This window comes from Trichosurus vulpecula, chromosome 2 (genome assembly GCF_011100635.1).
Source record: "Trichosurus vulpecula isolate mTriVul1 chromosome 2, mTriVul1.pri, whole genome shotgun sequence".
NCBI classification, from domain to species: Eukaryota; Metazoa; Chordata; class Mammalia; order Diprotodontia; family Phalangeridae; genus Trichosurus; species Trichosurus vulpecula.
Window position 1 is genome coordinate 264560508 of NC_050574.1, and position 9139 is coordinate 264569646.

Consider the following 9139-nt stretch of genomic DNA (forward strand, 5'->3'; position numbering starts at 1 on the left):
AAAGATCTGTCATATCTAACTTTTCTAAAACTCTCTCTAAATCCTTAGTTTCTTTCTTGTTTATTTTTTGGTTGTATTTAACATGTTCTGAGATGGGACAGCTGAGGTGCCCCACAAGTTTAGTTTTGCTGTCTATTTCTTTCTATTACTCACTTAACTTCTCCTTCAAGAATTTGAATACTATACTGTCGAGGTTTAGTTTCTGACCACCAAGGAAGGCCAAAAACTGTTGAGGCTTAGTCTCTGCCCACCCAGGGATGCTGCAAAAGCTGTTGTGGTTTCATGATGTGTTGTGGTGGAACCATTTCAAAGAATTCAGTCAGACCACCTCTAATCCAAGTAAAGGCATTGTTGAGATTGACACTTCTCATGAAGTGGGCTAAGTTCCAAGAGGGACAGTGGGATCATAGAGGAATAGGTAGAATAGATACACTCCATTGATAAACAATGACAGAGTTTATTTGATCATTGTTCATAGTTCCAGAACTGAGGGGAAGAAAGGAGCAGGGAAGAGTATGTGTGCAGGCATCAAGACTGTTGGCAAGGAAGCTGTGGAGGAGGGATTGGGAGAGAAAGGAGTGAATAAGAATATGAAATTGTACATGTATGAAATGCAGTTTTTAAAAAGTATATATTAAATTTATCATTGTAGAACCAATGTTGCCTTGTTTGTCTGTGTCCCATTCTGAAGTACTTTCTGCTGTCTTCTATGTATTTTTTTAAAAAATTTATCTGTGCTCTTGCCCTTTGTTTTCTTGTATTGCCATTTCTACCCTCTGATGTTCCCACACAATTCTCCACCAATAAAACAACAATAAACAAAATACTACTGTTATAATAAGCAATTATAACCAAGCAAAACAAATTGATCATGTCTGAAATGTGTGTCTCATTTTCCACTAATGACCCATCACTCTCTGCCAAAAGTCAAGAGGCATTCTTAATCATAAGCTTTTTGGAGTTATGACAAGTTAACCAAAATTTTTATGTCATTCATTTTCCACTTTAAAATGTAGCCATTGTATAAATCGTTCTCCGGATTGTGCTTAATTCCCCCTGGACCGAACTCAAAGTTTTCAAAAACAGATGTTCAAAAACAACAACAACAACAAAAAGTTTTTGCATGCAACTAGGAAATAAGATACACAGGCAATGGGGCATAGAAATTTATCTTGCCCTACAAGAAAAGAAGGGAAAGGGGGATGGGAGGGGAGTGGGGTAACAGATGGGAGGGCTGACTGGGGAACGGGGCAACCAGAATATACACCATCTTGGAGTGGGGGGAGGGTAGAAATGGGGAAAAATTTGTAATTCAAACTTTTGTGAAACTCAATGCTGAAAACTAAATATATTAAATAAATTTTAAAAAACAGAAAAAAATAAAAAAATAAAAATAAACAAAACAGAACAAAAATTCCCCCTGGACCAATTCATACAAGTCTTCTCGGATCTCTCTAAATTCATCTTTCACTAATTCTTATAATGTGATAGTATTCTATTACATTCAAATGTCACAATTTGTTCAACCATTTCTCAATTGGCATCTAATTTTTTTTCCAGTTTTTTACTATAACAAAAAGGGCTGAAAGAAATATTTTCATACATATGAGTCCTTTCCCTCTGTCTTTGATCTTTTGAGAATAAATGCCTAGTAGTGGTATTTTGGATCAGAGGTTATTCTTAATTTAGAGAATTTGGGGTAGAGTGCCAACTTACTTTACAGTAAGTTCACAGTATTACCAACAATACATTACTTTACTTATCCTCCCACATTGCTTTCAACAATTATCATTTTCCTTTTTTTTTCTTTTTTGGTCAATGTAATATGTGAAGTGGAATTGGGAATTGTTTTCATTTGCATTTCTCTTATTATTAGTATTCTGGAGCAATTTTTCATTTGGTTATTGATACTTTGCTTCTATTCTTCTGAGAATCCTGTTAATATTCCAATAATATTTATCTACTGAAGAACTTCTGCAATTTTTCAAAGATCATAGCTCAAAAACATATCTCCTTAATTCTTGGTGACCAAAACTGAAAAAGTTAAGTCTATAAAATCCTAATTAGCATCATTGGCTTAATAATTCAGAACTATGAGAAGCTTGATGATACCTGAATTGTGTATCTTAATGACAAAGTTTTTAAATTAATTACATCCCCCACCTTTAGTGGAAGCTTGTTGCTTGCTAAATAAAGATAAACTCCTTTTCCTAGCAAGTAAGGGCTTCTTTTAGATTTTTACCAGAATAGATGACTCAGAATTACTTAGTCTTAGTTTTCTATTCATTGACATTATGAAATTAAGTCAGTGTTCCAACAGAAAGATGTTTGTCCTTAGGAGTAATAAAATCACTTGGCACACTTAATTATACTTAAGAATTCAGGAGACCTTTTAACAATCACTTGTATTTATTACCATAATTTTTGTTCTTTATGGCTATATCTCTATACAGTGAAATAGCTAGTTAATTTTCCATGTTCAGGTTATAGGATGATTGTGAGGTAGGCAATGAAGTATTGCTCATTTTAGGAAGGTAGGAGTATAGAAATTACAAAGTGAGATTTCATTATACCTATTCCTTGGATTGAAAGTATAATAATGCATTCCTTATGAAATTAAAATTTGCCCTGAAGAAAACCAAGCTAAGGCCTACCTCAGGCATTCCTGGAACACTTGCACTTTGTATCTTACAAAGCTGTTGCAAGAAAAGCATTATTATTATTAACACAGTGGATTTTATTTTAACGAGAAGGTCTTGTGGTTTAGGAAGAGAATAGACATCTGGAATTCCCCGATGAAGTCTGAGGTCACTCTTTTCCTGTTTACCTGCTTTAATTTCAAGATATCAAAGCCTTTTGATTTTCTCACACTGTATCTATGGTGGATAACAATGTTGGGATTGGAGTGGAGAAACCATCACACTCAGAGAAGGATTTTGTGAATCTGTGAGACTCTGGAGTCTGTTTTGCTAGGAAATTTATCTATGTCTATGTCTATGTCTATGTCTATGTCTACGTCTATGTCTGTGTCTGTGTCTATGTCTATGTCTATGTCCATGTCTATGTCATGTCTATATCTATATCAAATCACATATATGTATGCATACATACATACATTTGTGTATGTGTGTATGTATATGTATGTATGAATGTATGTAAGTGTGTGTGATCTCTACGAAACGGCTGTCTCTTTTCTAAAATCTCAAAATACCCAAGGTCTAATTGCTCCCCCTGCTGAACAGATTCCCTCATTTTGTGATGTTTTTGGATACAAGAACCCAAAGGGAAACTAAGAATATTTTAAATTCTACCATCATTCTTGTGTGAGTCCTGGGGTTCCTGATTATCAAGGAAAGAATCATTGCAATGGATAGGGAAAGTCAGTTGTCCAACCTGAGTGATCTTGCCTGCTCAGGACAGCATTCAGGAATTCCAGCTACAACGCACTAGTCCTGCCTCATGGCATTTAAAGAAGAATTAGGTATGGACAGAAACACCCCCATCTTTCCTTTACAAGAAACAAGAGAAAAGTAAGAAAGATAACCTAAATCTGAGCTAAACAAGTTTCTCCTCAACTGTGGTATTCCCTAAATTTTTGGCCATCCATTTGCATTTCAGAGTGAAAGTAAAGTGGAATGGGGCTGTAAAATGATTAGGAATCACCTTCCTACAAGAAAATTCAGAATAATAGATATGAAGCAAATTTATGAGCCGGGGGATGGGTGACTGCACCTCTTGGATCCAGAGAATTCAGCAGTTTTTACCTGGACGTACAGGCACAAAGAGCAAAGGCTGAAAAGTTTGGACAATATTCTGTGAAACATTTAGCTCAACTTTTTCTGTGACAAGGGATTTGCTGTTTCTGGAGAAGTAGAATAATGTAGTGAATAGACTACCAGACTTTTAGTTAGGAAGAACTGGGTCCAAAAGCCTCTGACCCTTACAAACTCTGTGACCATGCAATGATTACTTAACCTTTTTGAGCCTTAGTGTCCTTATCTGTAAAATGGAGTTAATAAAACCTGTAACACTTATTTTAGCTAGGTGGCACAGTGGAGAGAAGAACACTGGACTTGGAGTCAGGAAGACCTTACTTCAAATATGGACTTAGAAACTTACTAGTAATGTGGCCCTGGGCAAGTCACTTAACCTTCTTTACCTCAGTTTCCTCATCTGTCAAATAAGCCAGAGGAGGAAATGACAAACTACTCCAGTGTCTTTGTCAAGAAAAGCCCAAATGAGGTTCCAAAATGTCAGATACCACTGAAATAACTAAACAACAAGAATACTTATTTTACACTACTGTCAAGAGGTTCAAATGAGATGCTGTGTGAAGAATGCTTTCCAAACATTAAAGTGATATATAAACTTAGTATTTTTCTATATGATATAGGGATTGGTAACAATGCATGCCTGGAGTAATTATCTGAAGTAGTGTTTATTAGAAATATTTGTTAAAAAAAGGAGAGGTCAATAAATGGAACAGATCCAATATACAACATATAAAAACAGTTGAATGCTGTAGCATAGTGTTCAATAAACCCAAAGACCCTAGCTACTGGTGTAAGGATTCACTGTTTGACAAAGAAATGTTGGAAATGCTGGACTGGCAGAAATTAGGTATGAACCAACACCTTACACCACATGTAAGTTCCATATGGTTATATGACTTAGGAATAAAAGATGGCATTACAAATAAAATGGAGTAGAAAGGAAGAAATTATGTTTTGAATCTATGGATCAGGGAAGAGACTGGACAAGCAAAGGAAAAGATCAGAAAAGATAAAGCTGACAATTTAGATTACAAATACATTTTTGAAAGGTTTTTATGTAAAACCAAATGTAATAAAAATTAGAAGGAAAACAAGTTACTGGGGAAAAACAAATTTTGCAATAAGTTTCTTCGATAAAAATCCATATCTAAGATGAATAAATAATAAATTCAAATTGATAAGAAAAAGAATCATTCCCCTATAGAAGAATGGTCAATGGATATGAACAGGTAGTATTCAAGGGAAGACATACAAGTTATCAACAACCGTATAAAAATGCTCTAAATCAATAATAATTAGAGAAATGAGAATTACATCAACTCTCAAGATCCACGTTATACCCATGATGTTGGTAGAGTTGACAAAAAGAAAAAAAAAATCACTGTTTGAAGGAGAATGGAAAGATGGGCAAAGTTTAGCTTTGTAGAACTGTGTAGTGGTCTAGTTATTTTAAAAAGTAATTTGGAACTCTGCTGCCAAAGTCATTAAACTGTGCTTATCCCTTCAAAAGCATGAATGAGAACCTCTTGATTTGTTGTTGTTGTTGTTGTTGAGGCCTTTCAGTCGTGTCCTACTCTCCATGACCCCATTTGGGTTTTTCTTAGAAAAGATACTGGGAGTGATTTGCCATTTCCTTCTCCAGCTCATTTTACCTAATTCTTAGTGACTGAATTTCCCCTTAAATATCAACGTCTCTTCAAACTTTTACATCTGGAATCAGAATCAGATTCAATGAACTATAATTTGTAGGCTCCATTCTTATCTCCTCCAAATCTAGAAAAATAGATGAACATTTGCTCTTCTCCAATGCTATAGCATCCTTGTCATCTTTAAGGCTATAAAATTCTAGTCAACATCACTGATTCAGCTTACCTAGAACTAGGAATGTCCTATCATCTGAATCTTCTAACTTCTTAAGAGACACAGTTTATATTAGTCATATACACAATTTTAAATGAATGCCTATTAAATAAACTCTAAACTTCTTAGGTTGGCATTTAAGGTTGGTATTTTTAGACAAATAGATGAATTGAGAGCAATTTTGATATAATGAGCATCTCTGTTAAATGACACATATTTTCCCATTCACTTTCATTATGGAATTAGATAAATTTTCCATAAGGTAGACCTTTGTTTCAGATCAAAATATAGTTAATTGGCATTTGTTACCATTCATAAAAATTGAGAAAAACCTTCTAAAAATTATGTGTTGTATTTATTTTCATGATGTTTGCCCTTAAAGATCTTATACTTTTACAGGGAATGAACAAATAAATGAACAAATGAATGAAAAAGTACATATTCTTGGCTGATAAGGAGAAGTCAAGGTTGCCTCCTACAGAACTCTCTTGCTTCATGTCACTTAAAATTGAAGGTGCCATAGAAGGAAATAGCTCCATCTTCCCTTCATGAGAAACTTGCTAAAAAGAAAAAAGCTATTTCTCAGACCCAGTAAAACATGTTGTCCTTTGGACATGTAAGTTCACCTAATTTTGATATCTCTGCTTTCGTTGAGAATAGAATGCAGAGCCATCATTGAGGGGGCACTTTTGAATGATTCTAAAGTCAAGCATCATCTTCCTAAAAGTCTCCAGAGGAAGAACTAAATGGGTTATTAGGACTTGTAGATGGGCAACAGAGCCCCTCAGACCCAGAGAAATCATAAGCTTTCCCCTGGACACAGACAAAAAACCAGATACATACAGAAACAAATGCCTGGTCACACATAAAAACAAAGGTTCAAGTATTGAATCACGTTCTCTGAAACACTCAGCCCAGCTTTTTCTGTGACAAGGATTCTCTGATTCTGAAGTTAAATTGTATAGTGGATAGACTTTTGGACTCACAGTTAGGAAGACCTTGAGTCAAATCTAGAATCTGAAACTTAGCTCTGTGACTATGGGCATGTCATTTAAGCTCCTTGAAACTGTTTTCTTAACTGTAAAATGGAAAAAATAAAATCTGTAGCATGTACTTCACAATGTTTTTAGGATTGTGTGAGATAAATTTGTAAAAGAGTTTTGTCAACCTTAATAGAACATAAAATTATAAGTATGTATTATTATTCTAGATGATGTAGTGATCACAAAGGTCATGTCTGAAATCAATAGCAGACAAAAGATTTATTAGAAATGCTTGATATTTTGAAGTTGGGAGCTAGCCTTCACACTTGAATTTGACTTTCATCTCCAGGAGTGCTATTTGACATAGATGGAATGACTTTGCATTCTTTTTTTTTAAATTTAATTTATTTATTTAACATATTTAGTTTTCAGCATTGGTTTTCATGACTTTGCATTCTAATGAAAGACACTTCTTTATATTTCAAGATGTGGCCTTCAATTTCAAATTAGTGTAGGCATGTTCCTCTACATATGCATTCTCTAAATACACTAAGCCATGGGCCTTGGCCATGATTTGTACTAGCAGAGGTGTTTCCACCCATGGGAACTTTTAATCTCCTAGCAGATATCTAGACAGGACCCTTGATGACCTCCCCTGTCATGTAGTGCTTGGAGTGATTTGCCTGTGAATTCAGAGAACCAGCTGACTGGTACTAAAGACTCAAAGCTTATAGGTTCATGTCTGACAGCTGCTTGTTTTGGGCCTTCTTCATTTTTGATAGTGGACAATTTTTCTTCAATTATTTTAGATGTTTATTGATTGGTATTCCTATTCCTAATGGTAGTTACTCCATTCCTTTTCAATTCATTCTTTTCAACAGCCCTGAATTTATCCAAATAAGATATCCATTTTGCTTTGCAACCATAATATCAGCTAGTTGAAGGTGACAGTCTCTGATGGGAAAGGAAATGTTTGCTTCAAGAGCTTAACAGTATTCTCAATTCTTATATTTAAAAAAGATTTTTCAACATAAAACAGAAATTAGCAAAGATGAATTTATATTGTGCCAACCAAATTAAGCATTTGTCCTGGAAATCTATATCACTCTTTTTTGTTCTGTCTTCCCCTAGTGCTGACTCTCTTATGACAATAAAAAACCACAGAGAGGTGACTGAGTTTATTCTTCTGAGAGTCCCATGCACAGAGGAGCTGGAGTCTATGCTCTTTGTCATCTTCTTAGTCATACATCTCCTGACTTTGCTCGGGAACTTTCTCATCCTCTTGGCCATCATCTCTTCCTCTCACCTTCACACACCCATGTATCTCTTCTTGGGACTCATCTATTTTTGACCTGTTTTCCCCTTCATTGAGTTCCCCAAAATTGCTGGTCTTTCTCTCTGGAAATAGCTGAGCCATCTATTACAGGGGATGTGCCTCCCAGCTCTTCTTCCACCATTTTTTGGGGTGCACTGAGGGCATTCTATACTCTGTGATGTCCTATGACGATTTTGTTGCCATCTGTCATCTACTGCACTACACAGTCATTATGAGCCCCAGACTTTGTGTGGTCCTAGTGACATGTACCTCATTGATAGGTTGTATGCATGCCACGATACTGATATCGCTCACCTTCCACTTGACTTACTGTGGCCCCAGTGAAGTAGACTATTACTTTTGTGGGCATTTCCTCTATAATACCTCTGGCCTGTGCTAACAACTCACTAGTCCAGAGGGTGGCCTTCTGACTTTAACATTATTTTTCACTATTGTTGTCTCCTAGACCTCCATTGAGAATCCATTCAACTGAAGGCAGGAAAAAAGCTTTCTCTACCCGTAGCACCCATCTCATTGCCATCATGTGTGCCCATGGACCAACTATCATCATCTATTTTCAGTCCATATCTAACCCTTTGCTTGGTGCTGTGGTTCAAATTTTGAATACCATTATCTCGCCTATGCTGAACTCCTTAATCTATTCTCTGAGAAAAAAGGATGTAAAAAGAGCCTTGAAAAGAGTTTTGTGTGGGACAGGACTAACTGCAGAGGCCTAAATAAGGAGGCCTCAGTCTCCCTGGTCAGTTTCTTTTGCCATGTTTTTATGCAACCCGTTGGTCAAATTCCTATGCTGTCCTGCGCTAATGAAATGCTAGGCATGTCTCTGCTCTCTCTGTCATCATTTTCTGATTTCTGGATGGTATATGTGCCAGAAATGAGACCCACAGGAGCAATAGTAGTAGGGTAATTTCTTTCTTCTCTTGAAGAAACCTCCCATTTTGGATTGACTTTCCTTTTGGAACTTAGGAAGACTCTGTGATCAAGGCAGCAGTGACTGTAACCTCAGAGAAATGACCATCTTAAGGTAAATATTCCCCCTTTGAAATGTGGATTTTTTTTTTTGAGGCAAAAAAGACAGTTTAGTTCTGTTATTTCATTGGTATGAAGAACTTCCTATATTAAAATGCCCTCCAACACTTTTGATAAGCAACTTAAAGTGTAACATATTCTAAGCAAGTTGTTTGTGG

At 35.8% G+C, this 9139-nt stretch overlaps 1 pseudogene; it reads left to right on the forward strand.

Moving 5' to 3' along the window:
- The first annotated feature begins 7760 nt into the window (after positions 1–7760).
- Positions 7761–8668, forward strand: LOC118836980 (annotated as a pseudogene).
- The last annotated feature ends 471 nt before the right edge of the window (positions 8669–9139 follow it).